The 16,898-nt window shown below is 41.1% G+C and overlaps 1 protein-coding gene across 1 annotated transcript in view; it reads left to right on the top strand.

The window, feature by feature from the left end:
- The window catches only part of LOC122816562 (E3 ubiquitin-protein ligase RNF216-like), a gene marked incomplete in the record, with an annotated part of 2,262,287 nt that overhangs the window by 1,253,583 nt on the left and 991,806 nt on the right, over positions 1-16,898 (top strand).

Here is a 16,898-nt window from a genome sequence, read left to right on the forward strand (position 1 = left end):
AGGGTTCCCCTGTAGATGCTATGCTGGTGGCAGCCACCAGGAAGGAACTCACCCAGGAGAGTTCCACGGTCCATCCACCTGACAGTCGAGAGCGTTGGATCATTTTGGGAAGCGAGTTTATGCTTCGGCAACCTTCTGTGTGAGGACACTGAACTACATGGCGCACGTCGTTCGACAGCAGAGAGATCTGGTTAAGGAAGTCATGGAGTCGACCCCGGGGTCTGCCGGTAGAGTACAGGAAGACATTCGATGCACGAATGGCCACCCTAAAATCTGTAGCCAACATGTCTATGCGCTTGCTCTCCCTTGCCACGGAGGGAGCCGCGCAGGCAGCGGGGTCAGGAGTTGCTATCCGGCATCACGCCTGGCTCCGCTTATGTCAGTTGTCAGAGACCTTCAAGGCGTCTTTTACCAACGCCTCTTATGATGGTTCTTCCCTTTTTGGGAAGGCAGGCAGAGAGACTTTGGTCCAGAGCGAGAAAGTCGGGAAGACACTGTTTGCCATCGGGATCTGCTTCTCGCCGCCTCAAAAGTCCTTTTCCAGGATCCAGCGATGCCAGAGGAAAATGTGGTTCCGCAAGTCTCAGGTGTTTTCCCAGGATGCTCAGGACTCACCTTTCCCCAGAGGCAGAAGGGATATGATAGACGCTGCCCTAGAGGCAGAGGGGGTCCTAGGAATTTCTGGTCCCGAGAACCTTTCTCAGATAAACCCGGACAACAGCCCTGAGGGCTTGCCCGGCTGTCCACCTCTGAAGGCAGTCGGGGGCTGCTTGTCGCTCCACCCACTAGCATGGGAGTCCATCACGACAGATCAGTGGCTGCTGCGAGTCATATCCAGAGGATATTTCGGCCCGTTCAAGGGTCCTCCCCTATCCAGCAAAGCCCTCCCAGATGTCCCACCCATGCAGCGTGAGGAATCAGCAGTGCAGGTAGATTCACTGCTAAGAAAGCGAGTCATCCAACTGGTCCCCCTAGACCAGTCTGGATCCAGGGTTTATTCCAGGTTCTTTTTAATACCAAAAAAGATGGGTGTCCTCAGACTAATAATGGATCTGTCCAAATTGAACCTCTCAGTAACAAAGACAAAACTCCGGATGGTCACGATTCAGTATATCCTGTCCTATCTGAAGGAAAGAGACTGGATGTGTTCGATAGATCTCCAGGACACTTACTATCACATCAAGATGGACAGGTACTACCGGAGGTTCCTTCGCTTCCGTCTGGGAGCTAATCATTACCAATTTCTAGCCCTCCCCTTTGGTCTCACTACAGTCCCCTGGATGTTGACCAAGGTAATGGCGGTAATAGTGGCTCACCTGAGGCTTCAGGGCATTCACGTCTTTCCATACGTGGACAGTTGGCTCTTACTGCCTCTTCAGACCATCTACAATGTCAGGCCAGGGACTCCTTCCTTCAGCTAGCCAACAAGTTGGGCATTACGATCAATATGAACAAGTCTGCTCTTCACCTGACTCAGATTTTAGATTTCATTGGGGCACAGCTGGACACAATACAAATGAAGGTGTTCCTCATGTTAGACAGGATACGCAGCTTGAGGTTACATGTCTTTCACATTCTTCAGACTCATGTACCAACAACCAAAGCAGTGTTAAGGGATCTAGGTTCCATGGCAGCCACAATAAATCTTCTTCCTATGGTGTGCCTTCATATGAGGGTACTGCAGTGGACACTGGCGGTTCAGTGGTCGTTAGACCTTCCTTTGTCTTTTCCAGTGAGAATTTCAAAAGTGTGCAGGGACTCCCTTTGGTGGTGGATTCAGTCCCCGGATCTCCTCAAGGGACGTCCTTTTCAACCTCCTTTACCCAAAACCACGGTAACGGTGTGTGAGAGTGTGCGATCTCCACTGGCCGTTTTCTGGTGGCAACGCGCATTCCGGGAAGGTCCACCATTCTAGTGGACAGGCTCAGCATATTGATCCTGATGCGTTATGAGTGGTCTCTGAAACCTTCATTAGCAGAACAGATCTTCCTAGAGTGGGGTAGTCCTTGCTGCCATCTCTTCGCATCTCCTTCCAACGCAAAATTAAGCATTTTTTTTGCTCCAACACCCCCCTCCCCCCAGTAGGGAAGCCCCCAGAGAAGCTCTGATTCATGCTTGGCCTCCCGGGCTTCTTTAGGCATATCCACCTCTCCCCCTTATGTCGAAGTTTCTACAGAAAGCCCGAAGGCTGGGGAACACTGTTATCCTCATCTCCCCATTCTGGCCTCAACAGGTTTGGTTTCCCTTACTCAGGTCTCATCTAGTTGTTCCACCATGGACCTTGGATCTGGTCCTGGATCTGCTCTCACATCCCTCTGGGATCTCTCATCCAGATCTGGACAGTCTGAAGCTCACTGCTTGGCTGCTCTGGTTTCCATGATTCTTAGGACTCCCAGTCTATCATCTCCTGTCAAGTCCATTCTGGTGGCAGGTCATAGATCGTCCACCAGAAAAGTTTATCGTAGTAAATGGACACGTTTTTCTATAAGGGCCATTCAGAGGTCTTTGGATCCTTTTACTGTACTGCTTTCGGCAGTTTTAGAATTTGTAGCTAGCATTTTTCATCAGGGCGCTAGTTCCTCTACAGTGAAAGTCCAACTAGCCGCCATTTCTAATTTTCATGTTGGTGTAAATATGCCTTCATTGGCTTCCTCTAAACTTTGTAAAACTTTTCTCAAAGGTGCCTTTCTTCTCATACCCCTGGTTAAGGACCCGATTCCTCCGTGAGACCTCACCTTGTTGTTGCAAGCATTGGTTTCTCCTCCCTTTGAGCTTACGACATCTGTAGATCTACAGTTTTTGACCTGGAAAACTGCCTTTTTGGTTGCCATCATGTCTGCCAGAAGGGTGTTGGAGCTTCAAGCTATTTCTATCAAAGTCCCTTATATGACCTTTCATAAAGATAGTGACGCTACATACTAACTCATCCTTCCTTACCAAGGTAGCTTCGGAAGCCAATATTAATCAGACTATTAATTTACCAGCATTTTTTCCTAACTACCAGAACAAAGGGGAATACAAATTACATTTACTGGATGTAAATAGGCAGTTGAGGTTTTATCTTCACAGGAATAAACCTTTCTGCAAGTCTGATCAGCTTTTTGTGTCCTATGTCAAACCTTTCTTTGGTAAACCTGTTTAAAAAGTGACTATCGCTCACTGGATTTCACAATGCATTGGCCTGGCTTACTGAGATACAGCTTTGTCTCTACCAGGAAAAGTGAAGGCTCATTCGACCCGATCTGTGGCTACATCAGCAGCCTATTGGACTAGGGTCTCTTTGGATGATATTTGTTCAGCCTACTTGGGCCCCATCTCACACCTTTATTTCTCATTATAAACTGGATTTGGTCTCTAGGAGTAGAGCATCCTTTGGCTGTGCAGTTCTCCGGAATATCCTTCCATGAGGGCCTCTGAAGAGTTAAATAGCTGGGGACTCTGTCCCACAAGTTGAAGAACAAATGAAGTAAACTACTTCAGGTAAACAAGTTATGTACTCACCATAATGTTCCATCTGAGTAGTTATACTTCATTTTTCTTCAGTTGCCCCCTCTTCCCCCTAACCTTATCCTTTGGGATATGACATGTCCTTTGCACCGGACAGTTATTGTTGGGATCTTTGGTTCTGTCAAGGCTAAAGTTCTTTTGTGATGTTTGTGTTGCAGGATAAGGTGTCGTTGGGCCAGGTGACTGATACCTGTTAGGCAGTAAACGCAATTTGAAGGGAGACTGGTCATTATAGGTAAGGGGAGCATGGAGCTCAGAGCCTTAGCTGGAAAATGTGGCCATTTTGGATCCGATGTGGATCCGAGGACCCACAGGTTGAAGACAAATGAAGTAAAACTACTCCGATGGAATGTTATGGTGAGTACATAACTTCTTTTTTATCAGCTAAAGTCAAGGCTCACTCCACCAGATGAGTTTCCACTTCAGTAGCCTTTCATTCAAGAGCCTCTATAGATGACATTTGCGCAGGAGCTACTTGGGCTACCCCTCATACCTTTATCACTCATTACAAATTGGATATGGTCCCAAGGGGTAGAGCATTCTTCGGCTCTGGTGCTCAGGGATATCCTTCCATAGAGCCTCCCAGGATATAAGTAGCTAGGGACTCTGTCCCAACTATCAAAAATGAATGAAGATTGACAACATCAGATAAAGAACTTATGTTCATACCACAACATTTCATCTTTGTTGTTGATCTTTATTAATTCTTGACAACCCACCCTCCTACCCCATCCAAAGACTCCTGGAGGTACGAAACTAGTCCTGGTTCTGTGCTAGGGCAGTTGCTCAGACAAAGGTTCCGTTTTTTATTTCTATGGGCAAACTCGATCTGAAGGGAAGAAAGGCACTATGGGTAACCTTAGCTCGAGAGTTTCTGGCTGGCAAGAGCTTGTTATATTGGCCAAGTCTGTTCCAAGGAAGAAACCGACAACCAAACAATCAAGAATGAAAGAAGAGTGACAACACAGATGGAACGTTATGGTAAGTGTGAAAAGTGGGTGAATATAGATGAAGGCTGCCAGCCATGCCAGATAGAATTTTGCAGATAATTCTGTCATTTGTAAATATGAATGTAATCTACAGGCTTGTTGTCTTAAATGTAGAGAGATAGTGTTACGTGTGGAACTGGAAAAAATGTGACAACAGTGCACTCTACTGTCCAAAGTAAAGCATGTGGTGGTCCTTTGATGTAGACAGTGGGTGCCGAAGGGTCTAGATAAAGAAATATTTCTAATGTAAGAGTTAAATTGCTAGATTTAAACATGCAAATGTATTTTTATTGCTCTGCTTCCTGACCAGCTGCAAGATGAAGGAGATGTTAAGAATGTAAATGCCATTTCTGTTAGCCTGGGAACCCAGGGGAGTGTGAAGAATGATGTAATGTGTAGCCTGGGAACCCCAGGAAAGTGTGAAGAATGATGTAATATGAATCAGAACTGCAATTTCAATTTAAACAGAGAGAACCAGAGAGGAATAAGCATTTTTGTATTGACCATCCAACTCACAGCACTGTCTTGCTCTTATGTAAGTTATCTTAAACTTGTGTTTTCCTTAATAAATAGCTAGGAACTAGAAAGATTAGACTAAGTGTTTTACTGTGATGTCAGAACTGTACTACTGAATTATTTTAAGTATTTCTCTGTGATCTCTGAACTCTTGACTAGCACTGTGTAATAAGTAGTATTGTCTTCTGTTTTTATTATTTATTGTTAAATATTTTAAAACCTTTCAACTGTGGCTGTTTTGTGTAGAGATCATTTAAGCTCTAGAGTACATTGCATATTTATAATGATTACTGTACCAAGTCACTCTAATAAGCCTTGACTGTTTAGTTATACTACCAGTTGGATAATAATATTGCACAGTAATAATTGAGCACCCTTTTAAGGGCCTTTGAGTAGCTGATAAATATTAGCTGGGTGGTGGCAGGCAGTACTACCTTATAGTCTGGGTAATAGGGGCACAGCTGAAGAACCTGTGCCAGCCTTTCCCAGGAGTGTCTGTGTGTTTGTATAAACTCTTATCTCAGAGTGTGTGTGTGTGTGTGTGTGTGTGTGTGTGTGTGTGTGTGTGTCAGCTACTTGGGCAGGGACATGAAGCACTGGTTGGACCGAGAGGGTGCTGGAGGTTTTAGCTTGCCCAGCTAGGCTGAGATCTGGACCCTATAGCTGTGCCACTGGGGAGTCTTATTGGGGACCTGGAGAGCAAGGGAGCGACTGTGATCTCTGTGTGCTCTTAAGGGAAATTGCACTTTACTGTGTGTATTTGTTATCCTTTCCTGCATATATGAGACTCCCTATGTGGTGTTAATGGTGAGGATTGAGGCTCCTTGACTGCTGGGCCTGGGCACATGCGTCACAGTAAGAGCATAACTTCTTTTTAGAGTTCTGTATACAAGCCTTAAATGTGTAGCTATAAAGTATCCCTTCAAATCAAATTATCCTAAACCACCTTGTTTTATAGGGAAAATCAGCTTATCCCACTTAACTCTTGCCTTTCTTATCTCTTCAGTAATTATCATCCACAGCTTCTTTGGTTGATAAAAATGCACCTGACCTGTATATATGACTAAGGGGACTAAAAATATTTTCACTGCTTGTATGTTACTGTTCATAGCCGTATTCAGGAACTTTTAGTTTCCCACTTTTTCTAAAACCTTTTGTTTCTTCCCACGTATCCTTAGCTGTCATAACAAAATTCTTTTTAATCTATACATTTAAATACTACTAGTGTCACCGTAGGTATGGGTGTTGCTGTGACAGTTCATGGGTGGATGCAGTGTTTACTGCTATAGCCTTTGTTTTATCTTTATTTTATATCCCAGAAAGACGTGCAACTGTGTCATTATATTCCACAACACCAAAATGTAATTTCCCAGATTTATCAAGTACAAAATAATATCCTGTGCAAATGCAACCGTTTTACTTGAGTACCATACCAGTAATATCTTTGAATTTGTGACTCCCTTATTTTGCTTGCCAGTGACTCTAAATATAAAGCAAATAAAAGTGGGAAACGAGGACATCTCTTCTTGGTTCATTTTTTCACACAAAGCTTCTCAGAGAGGAACTTTCTCACTTTAATTATTGCCTTTGACCTTTCATATATCCTTTGTTTTTTTAACCCTGTTGTTCTGTCGGGGAACGCAAATGCAACCATTGCTCTACTGTTAAAATCCCACCTAACTGCATCATGACCAACCAAAATTAGCAGTGCTTCCTTACACCTTTCTTTCTCTAGATCATCATGGTTCTGTTAATGTTGTTTGCCTCACCTCCACAAAATCACTGTCATTCATATTCATCAACTTTGGTAACACTGTTGCCATTCTCTTGGCTTGTATAGACATAAACCCTTTGTGGTCATGGCGTAAAATTGAAATGGGTCTATATGAAGCTGGATTTGAAGTGTCTTGATCCTCTTTGGTCATGCAGCTACCACAGCTTTCTAGCAAGATGCTGGCACTTTTCCCCTCTCATAATGTTGTTAAAACCTTCCAGAGCTTTATCACTTTCTTGCTTCATAACTTCCAGATTTCCCGAGGAACACCATTTGTTCCTATTAATTTCCCTGTTGATAGATTGTACGTGACTTCCTTTATTTCACTTTTTCACATATTGGTTATTAATTGTTGAGCCTCGTCATTCTCTGGCCTTGGCATAGTTAATTTTTCTATAAGTACTTCCATTTGTGCCTTGTCTTGATTTCACAGCTGTCCTTCTATTCTTATGTTGCAGTATTCCAAACCCTTGGGTTATTCTCTCTTGCTACCGTGAACATCCGGCCAGTATAGAAAAGCTTCAAGTCACTGCAAGGTACGTGGGATGTCTGACTTTTGCTAAGGGAATGTGGGCCATAAAAGTAATGTCTGCATGTACCATACTACAGAACTGACCACCCCAGTTGGACCCCAGTCCTAGGATAACTGTATTAGTCCAGTGCCATCCAAGAAGGGACTAGTTTAGTGAAGAAGGGGGTAAGGAGGGAGGGAAGGAATACCGCAGCATGGAAGAGAAAGACATCTAAGGTTATGGTAAGATTTTATACAGCACTCTGTCCTTCTGTTTTCATATTGCAGTATTCCAAACCCTTGGTTGAGTACCAAAGCTCATAGGAAAGAAGAGGGTGGAGGCTTGGAACTGCTTTCTTGGAATCCATGGAGGGATAGCCCTGGCAAATCCCACCCTAGATGTCCAATCTGTAATGTTTGGTAAAGATGTGGACAGAGGTTCATGTAGCTGCTTCTAAAATACAGGCAGCATCCAGCCCTTTAAAGAAGGCTTCAGATGATGACACAGCTCTAAGTGGAATAATCCTTAGTCTTGGATCCTAAGGATTTTCCATGGTATGAGCAGCAGAAGGAAACTACCCCGGAGATCCAGGCAGAAATGGTCTGCTTTGTCACTGCTTTCCCTGGAGCCCGGGATGAGAGGAGACAAACGACCGGTCTGATTTCCTGATAGATTTGGTTTTATGAAGATAAAATCTAAGTTGTCTGTTAACATCAGGGGAGGGTAAGACACTCTGTCATTCTGTGGATGAGGAACCAAAAGTGATCACCACAGCACGACGACACCAGTAAATGCAAGAAAGTGTGATGTAAGGCAAACAATGAAGCCACGGAGGGAGGTTCAAACCAACAAGTTTATTCTGCTATAACATTAATGTTGACACAATTCGTTGCCACAGTACGTTTTCATTTAATGTTACTTCGGCAGATGTGGGCATGCAATACCAATTAATAAGGCGCAAGAAAAGCTGCTGAGGAGAGAGATTCACACAAGAGGTTCCAATCATAAAATTCTGTGGATGAGGGAAGAAGGTGGGGAGATGAGTAGCTGTGTTTAAGGATAACTCCTTGACCACTTTGGGCATGAAGGAAGGATTGGTCCTAAGGGTTACTCTATCCTTGTGGGAGGTTAAAAAAGGGGAAATAGCCATGAGTGCCTGAAGCTCTGACGCTGCTGTTGTCACGACTACCAGGAGTGCAGTTTTCCAAGTGCAGTGTTTCAGAGAGGCCTCAGAAGCTTGTTCAAAAGGGGCCACTGTGAGCTTCTCTAAAACATAGTTCAGGTCCCATGGTGGTGGAGCGAGTTTCTTGGGGTGGGGGGGGGGGGGGCTGAGATACAGCACTCTCTTTAGGAATAACTTTGCAGGTAATTGAGATGCCAAAGGGGGATCCAGATTCAGACAAGCTGAAATAGCAGCAAGGTGGGCCTTAACAGAGGAGTACGCCAACCCTGTCTGTAATAGTTCACAGAGGTATGATAGTACCAAGGGGACATCACCTTGAAAGGGGTCTAACTTCCTTTTTCGACACCAGATGGAGTATCGTTTCCACTTAGACATTAAGATCTCCTGGTACTAGGTTTCATGGCCTGCTGCAGGACTGTGAGCACATCCTTGTTGTAAAGGTGTCTGTAAGGGATCAAACTTCTGTCATCCACAGGGTTAGGTTCAAAGACAGTAGGTGAAGATGGATTAGGGATCTCTTATTCTGTGTGAGAAGGTCCATTCTGTGGGTAACTTTTGGTGCTTGTCCCTGGGTAAATACAGAAGGAGGGGGAAGCAATGCTGTCTTGGCCAAAAGGGTGTCACCAACATGGTTTGTGGTTTGTCCTGCTGTATTTTCAGTAGGACTTTCTGAAGAAGTGGGAGGGGGAGATTGCATATAGAAACATCCCCTTCCAGGAGATTGCAGAGGCATCTGTTGCCCTTGCTAAGGGACTGGGTAGCCTGGTACAAAATAATGGAAGTTGGCTGTTCAGAGGGGAGGCAAACAGATATATCTGAGGTGTACCCATTGTGGATTATATCCAAGAACACATCCCTGTGGAGCATCCCTTCTTGAGACTGTGACAGGGGCCTGCTCCAGCTGTCTGACTGGGTGTTCTGATCTGAAGGGATATATACTGACTGCAGAGTGTTTCCCTGCTGGGTCGCAAGCTCCCAGACTTGGACAGCTAGTATGCGTAGCAAATAAGATTTTGTTCCTCCCTATTTGTTCACATACCACAAAACTGTAGTGTTGTCTGTGAACAATTTTAGGGGTCCCGCTTTAGGGTATGTTGGAAAGCTTTCAGGGCCAGAAGAATTTGCTCTCATCTCCCTGAAGAGAAGGACATCTATGATTATGGTAAGATTTTACACAAGTATTCTTTCCTTTGAGTTGTATAAATTTTCCACAATACCACTGCAAGATCTCTGGTTATTTTTCTTGGCATGCATATGGCTGCAATTCTTTCTACTTTGTTTCCTAAAATTGTTATGCTAAAAGTTGTTGAGCTTTAGCACTGATATTGAATAACAGCAACCCTGATATAACTGCATGCATATTTATCCATATAGTCCCTTATTTTCCTTTTAGAACACTGCTGTTGCTCCCCCTCTTCCGTAACATTTCCCTTCTTTCCCCTCCTGTTATCCTCCCCTGCCTCTCTCTTGTTTCTTTTATGTTTTTAAGCTCCATTTGTATTTTATCCTTCTTTCTACATTTCCCTTCTGGAGTACTTTATATTCTTAAATTCTTCTACTTTAACAGATGTGTTAGGAAAGTGCCAATGCCTCACTTTCATGTCGTTACCCTGTATTGTTATCCTGGTTTTGTATTGGTGCTTGATTTGGTATCGTTATTCGATGAGTGCCAAGGCTTTCAGTTAAATACACATATTACTGTTGTAAAATACCATTTCTTTCCAGTGTAGCATAGTTGTTCCTTGGGAATTATGTAAATTCTTTCCATATTCATATTACTAGTTGCATACCTTCCATACCACATATTCTCTTATGCATTTTCAGAAATCTGTCCTCTTTTGTTATCTTTTCCTTTCTAGGTCTCTCTGATAGTTCTACTTATTGCAAACTCTTTTCTAGTCCTCGCCCATAAATAATATTCCCTGATGAAAGTTTTTCTCCCCAAAGTTAACACTAATTTTAGTAATAGTATTTGTAGGTAGAATATATAAATAAATGCTAGCATAGTCCTCTCCCCTTGCCAGTACCTCCTTAATACCATGGGTTATCGCTACTGTTTTTCTCATTTTATCTTTTTAGACCCTCTCTCACAGCCAGTATTATTTTTCCCCTTTTCCCTGATGCTCTTTGAAGGACTTTCCTGAAGGTAATGTTTTTGTCAGATTCATGTGCTCATTTCAATCCAAATGCATCTCCCATAGTATTTTTTTTAATTTGCACATAACATTTCTTGATATAATTCAGAATACTTTGCGTTTGGTATATTTCTACAAGGCCATTTGCATTTTGTATTAATATTGACAAAAACAGCCATTCTGATAAAAGGCTTACTTTCTACATGTTATATGCAACATTTCTTTTGAGTATGTTTCCAGCTTGCAGCTTATGTTAATATATTTGTTTGCCAGGCTGATATTTTATGCAGTTGCTGCTTTTATCTCTATTTGAACATGTCACATTTTCACAGACTTTCTGCTTCAATTAAAAAAAACACTGAATAAATAAAGTTGAATGCTTTTTTTAAAATGTCCAGCCTCTTTTAAATTGCAACAAAAATATTAACCTGTATGCACTGTTCAAGATGAAAGTTTACTCCCATGTAGAAACAGTTGCCCCAAATCGACAACTGCACCCAGTAACATTACAATTAAGGATAAACTTGCTAAATCACAAGTTGGAGGCAACTTTCTGACTTACACAGATTGCTCTGTCCTCATCTGTATTCCCCTCCCAGATGTGAAAAATAACTGGCATGCTTTCAGTAGGGTATAACTTTTACAATAAAGAAAAAAATGCACTGGCTACCCTTAAGTAAATATATTTCATTGGGCACAGTTATATGCAACGTATTAAAAGTACTAAGGCTGCTGGGGAGGCAACTACTTGTATGACTATTCATTTCTCAGTTTCTAAACTTCATTTATTTTCACTGAGCTGCTTGTCAGTTTCCATTTAATAGTTGCATTATATACATTTCACTTAAAACTTGCTTTTCACAACTTTCATGATTAATTTCTTGCACCTGCAAACTTATCTCCATTATAATTTGCTAATGAAAAAACACTAACTTTGGAAATGAAGAACCCTTGTACATTTCACAGCGAATACACTGGGTCAGACCTCTCACGAGTAATCATTTGCACTCTTGTCTTAAACTAAAAAACAGGAGTTAATAAAAGTAAACCGCCAGTAACTTGACAGATGCAGTAACAATTGTCATTCTTCATGATTTTCTTTATTTTATAATCGCTTTCCTGAGTATTTGCTTAAACATCCATGTAATATCTTAAAATAAGGGCATTAGTCTAGAAATTCAGCTCTATAAAACAAGGGGGTATTATTATCTGTCTACTTTTACATAGAGTATGATTAGTACAGTTTTGCAACTCCTAGCAGCCCATAATCGCAACATATTTTTTAACTTGCTTATTTCCAACTTTTCCTGTAGTCTTAAAGTTTAATGCTTGAATACATTACAGTATGAAAATTAGTATCTCTTACTTTATCACTAATATGAAGAGCATTCACTGATGAAACTACCCATCCTACTTTTAAAAATAATCTGCCAGCATGCTGTAAACAGATGCTATGTAATACAACATGTGATTTCCTTCTTAAATTTTATACAAACATTAATAAAAACAAAACTTTACCTACAGTTAATGTTCAGTTTGTTTGGTGTCATTCTAAACAGTAATAACATTGTGTGGCTTTATATTTTTGTCCTCCCACCAGTTTAATGTTGTCAATAGCTTTCATTCTTTTATTTGTTCTGCTTTATTTATTTTTTATAAATTTCTTCACCAGGGTAGAGCAGATCTGAGTGGACCATTTTTAGTTACAACCAGTTAAAAAGTGATACATGATAATGTAAGAAGTTAATTACACAGTACTCTACAGTATGAAAACAATGCAAACAAAGATACAAAAACAGTTGTAGGGATTAGTCAGTGCGTGGTTGGCATGAGCTTCTTAAAGCTACAGTAGGAGTGCATAGACAAGTAAAGGCATTTACACTGTTTATAAATATTGTACTAGAATTCTAGAAAATTAAAACTGTTTTTCTACAATATAATAAATATTTTAGAAAACTATGAAAACTGATATAGTAGCTTTAGCTTCTGCTTTCGGAACTGTAATCTATGTTTGTAAACTACATATAGTGGGATTACATTTCTCTTGTTCATTCATTAATTTAATTTTTTCTTGACCTACCAACACCAATCTCAGGTTCAAGGCCAGTGTACTTCTGATCCTGTAAGCCAGTTTCTGGGCTTTATTTTGTTACTCATGAATTTTCTTTTAGAACGACAGAGAAGATTTAATTAGCAAAATGTCTCTGATAGGCTCTGTTATTGTGAGACAACTGAGAAGCAGAGTCCCCTTCAACTTGCTGGCTCACTCTATGTTGGGCAAACTTTATTCTCTGTCTCCCATTTTGCATCCAAAAGTATTTTTGGTCCCTCAGGAAAAAATATTTTGAAGACAACTGGATGTAGCAACTTGAATCTCACTCTTGTCTTTCAACATCCCCTGATTGCTAGGATAAGCTCTGTTCTGCCTGCTGTATGGATAACAATTCTAGTCCTTTTCTATAAAAGCATTGGTGTCCCCAGTTTTTAATAGTGCTCCCATCTGTCACAGTTTCATGAGGAACTGCTCTTTCTACTGGTATGAGTGAATCTTTGTAGTATGTCGTCTGCCTTCTCATGGTCAAATTTAGAACATACACACAATGTGCCCTGCGGTAGCGTTGTCACCTCACAGTAAGATGTTGTCCTGTTCGATTCTCAGCTAGAGCATCCTCTGTGTGGAGACGTGCGTGAATGGGCGTACCTTCGTTGAAGGTTGTGCGTCAGGGCCGGCAACTTGGCACATAAAAATCTACTGCCAATCATTAGCGGACTGGAGTTCCACTGTGGCGACCCCTAACCGGGAAAAGCCGAAAGACAACAACAACAACACACAATGCGCTCTTTAAGTTAAATACAGTTGCTTATTAGAACTTTCATAAAACTAATGCAATCTGTTCCTTCCAGTTTCTCTAGTGTAGCAGAAAATGTCAAGTTTTCTGTGCATGCTGTCTTTTAGCTTCACTATTTTTGAAACAGTTCTTCTTGAGAAGCCTCATATACAGCCACTTGTTCCTTAATAAAAGCTGCTGATTTCTTCATCTTTTTTCAGCTCATTTGAATAGACACTTCATGTCTTCTGTCATTTTACTTCATATATTTCTCCAGTGTCTCAGACTTTAAACACCTTTGAATGCATGTAGCATGTATTTTATCCCCCCCCCCCCCCCCCCCATTTACCAGAAACAATCTGCTGTGTTAAATAAAGCTTGAAATGCAATTTGCTGAACAGCTGTAAGGTTCTTTCTAGCAAGCGTTTTTTCTTCTGCTTTTCTGATTGGTTTTCTTTTACTTCCTACATAGTTCTTTACTGCCATCCAGGCAATGTAATTACTAGCCAGTAACTCAGTTTAAACAGATTGTAACTTTTACAGGCTTTGAGAATTTCTCAGCTTTCACAGAAGGAGTGCTGTAATCAGCTTGTTGCTCAGTGTACAGCCATCTTTGAAGTCATCCTCTTTTCATTGAATGTTAGAAGCTTAAAGGCAAAGCAGAGACATTCACTTATTATAGATTGATGTAGAGGACAAGATTTATAGATATCTGCTGTCAAAATATTTGTTTATTTTCTAGACTTGAAAGAATGAAATCATGAACAGTAGAAGTGGACATTTTTTCTTGGTAGGATTGTTCTCTGACATAAGTATTGGTGAAGAATAAATACTTATTTCACTTGAAGTATAAGGGAGTGGGGGTAGTAGGAATTAAATACATGTATATGTATTTATAGAAGGGCATTTTTGTGCTGACTTGGATGTGACGTATTTAAGATAATTATGTAGGATGTGATTTACATTTTTATTAGTAAAAGATATAAGTTATGTGACAAGAATGTTAAAAAAAATGTTAGATTATTTCATGATTTGGTGGGTTGTAGGAAATTGGTTTTAATTGGGAAGATGGAGAAAACTTAATGAAGTGGAACATTAACCACAGAAATTGATTTCTTAGCTTATTTTAACATCGTTGTTAAAAGTTTTAAAGTTATTGAAATTTAATTTTCAGACCATAAGGCCACCTGGTCTTAAGTAGGAGGCAGCTTTGTTAGGGTCAGACAGACAAAGATGTTTGACTGAGGCTAAACTGCACATCTATATCTTAGGGAGTACATCAGTGCTTCTGACCCTACAAATCTTGTAGCACTCTCAACTTCAAGATGCAGTAGCCATCCATACTGACAGCACAAATGTGATCTGGTGGTATATCAAAAAGCAAGGAGAAATGCATTCCTGTTCCCTGTGACAAAGGGCATTGAGGGTGTGGAAATAGCCTGTTCTGCTCAACCCTTTATGTTAGGCTCCTCAGTGGTCCCCTGGACTGCAAGCTTAGTAGCTACCTATAAACCAATGCAGGTTGTAAACCTGGAAACCTTTGAACAGTAAATCAGATCCCAGGAGAAGCTAGCTCTGTAATGGATAAACTGATCTGCAACTTGTTGATACCCTGTGGCCGATCCCTCACTCTATTGCCAGCACAGGAGGAAGTCTTGCTGTGTCCTCTCTATGTCAGTGACCCACGTGATCCTGAATGCAGCAACTTCCACTCCCTTACCTCCTTCAGGCAGTATCCCAGCAACACAGTTGTCCATAATTAGACAATTAAAATCAAGAACTTTTTTGTACCTTTTCCGATTTCACCTTATTCCCTAATCCATGCAGAACTTAAGAGAGTGCAAAGCATAAGTCCTTATCGCAGCTATTTACTGGCCTGAACTGGTGTGGTTCTCCTCTTCTTTAGATTCATCAGTTGCTGAAATCATTGTATCTGAAGCCTTTCATAATTCTGTTGACAGACATCAGGCAAACTTCACCCAGATCTATATATATTATTTTTTTAACCAAATTGTTACTGCACTTCTGCTAATGACTAAGGATCTTCTTACGCTGACAAGGGATGGTCCAGATGTTTACATATGCCCAGAGATACAGCACTGAGAGAATGTACATGAGCAAATGACGAAGTCTGGATCATTTCATAGTTTCACTCCCAGAAATATTAAGACTGCCTAGCTCACATCTTTGATTATATTTGGCAGTGATGTTTCATTACCATCAGGGATTCATTTCGTCAGAACTGACCTTCTTTGAAGGTCTGTAAAGCATTTTAAGTGACAAATTTCTCATAAGGCCTCCATTGAAAGATAGTGTTCCTGTTTTTGATCTCTATTTTGTTTTGGAAAATTGATACTGGCCCCTTTCTAGCCTGCAAAGTGGGTATAATTGAAACATTTATCTTAGAAGTTATTGTTTTTTGGTAGCGGTCATGTCTGCCAGAAAAGTTTCTGAATTGCAGGTTCTGTGCTTCAGTCCACTTTACTTTCTTTCCCAGGGTGAGGGTGCTCTACCTTTATGTTTAAGGTAGCCATCAAGACCAGCCTAAACAAATGCATACACCTGCCTGTTTTCTTTCAAAAATATCCTAACAGAAGAGAGTACTTGATACATAGACAGCTTTGATTATACCTAGAATAAAACCAAGACAGATGGGAAAAAGATTCCCAACTGTTTGTATCATTATTAAATAAGAAACTAAGATCTAAAATTTCAAAGGCTACTTAATCCAAGTGGTTGACCAGCTGCATTAAATTCTGCTATGAAAAGCATAACAAGTGTTTGGCGTCCATACTGAAAGCTTGTTCAACTGGAGTAGCCACTACCTGTCAGGCATTCTTAAAGAATGTATTGGTATATAATTTTTGGACAGCAGCTGCATGAACTTATCTGAATACTTTCACAAGATGCTGCAAACTGGGTATGAACTCCGGGTGCCTGTCTTCATTCGTTGTTGCATTTATCAGAGGCATATCCTCATGAGATACCATCCAGGGGGACTCTGTCTTGTTATTCAGCGAGAATGCACCTGGTAATTTTAGGTACATACTGTAACACTAGATGTGAAGGATCAGGTTCATCCTCAATGCCATTCCCTCCCGCCCTCCCTCCATTCCATGCCTCAGAGAGGAGGAGAATGTAGCTACTACCATCTACACCACTTGTGTGCTGACTGCAGCAGATCTGTAGATGAAAGGGGTCAGGCAATGTAAAGCATTGCGAGTAAAATCAAGGAGTTTATAACATGAGTAGGTTTTTGCTGCCAAGTTCATAAGGCCTTTCATTAAGTGAAAGTGCACCTGGTGCTTCAGAACCAGCATTGTGGCAAGTATGCAACTTTTCATATATTATTGCCATGACACTGTAGCATACAGTACTTTTAGTATAGTAGCTCACTCTTCTACACTATTTGTATTTTACATTTTGTATAATGTTAATTGTGGATAAATGGTTA

This window comes from Protopterus annectens, chromosome 12.part0 (genome assembly GCF_019279795.1).
Source record: "Protopterus annectens isolate FY-2018-M chromosome 12.part0, PAN1.0, whole genome shotgun sequence".
NCBI lineage: Eukaryota > Metazoa > Chordata > Ceratodontiformes > Protopteridae > Protopterus > Protopterus annectens.